Genomic DNA, 387 nt, shown 5'->3' on the forward strand with positions numbered 1-387 from the left:
TTTGAACCATTCATGCTGGCCAGGATAATGTAATTTCCCATGGTATTCGAACCCTCAAGCCAGTGTGACACTGTGTTATGCATGGTCAAGCCTGCTCTAAGATGGGACTGCTAAACAATTATGCCCACTTTTGGCCCAGGCTGTTCCATTCACTGAGGCAAAATAGCCCTTAAAACTAGACTTGAAGCCTCTTTTGAGCCTAAGTACCTAAAATAATGTCTAAGCCACAGCCAAGAGCATAGGAAGCAAGGTAAACTTATGTTTCTGTGTTTCTGATTTTTCTCTTGTGCAGCTGATTGCACAAGCACCCTGACCCACTGTTTGGTATGGCACTGTTATGATTGGGTCTTTGGATTTATCTTCATAAATAGCAGTTCAAGTACAGCA

At 42.6% G+C, this 387-nt stretch overlaps 1 long non-coding RNA gene across 1 annotated transcript in view; it reads right to left on the reverse strand.

Moving 5' to 3' along the window:
- LOC119590400 overlaps window positions 1-387 on the reverse strand; it is a 3,151-nt gene that overhangs the window by 1,169 nt on the left and 1,595 nt on the right. The gene's annotated exons all lie outside the window — the stretch shown is intronic.

Source organism: Penaeus monodon, chromosome 27 (assembly GCF_015228065.2).
Source record: "Penaeus monodon isolate SGIC_2016 chromosome 27, NSTDA_Pmon_1, whole genome shotgun sequence".
Lineage (NCBI taxonomy): Eukaryota > Metazoa > Arthropoda > Malacostraca > Decapoda > Penaeidae > Penaeus > Penaeus monodon.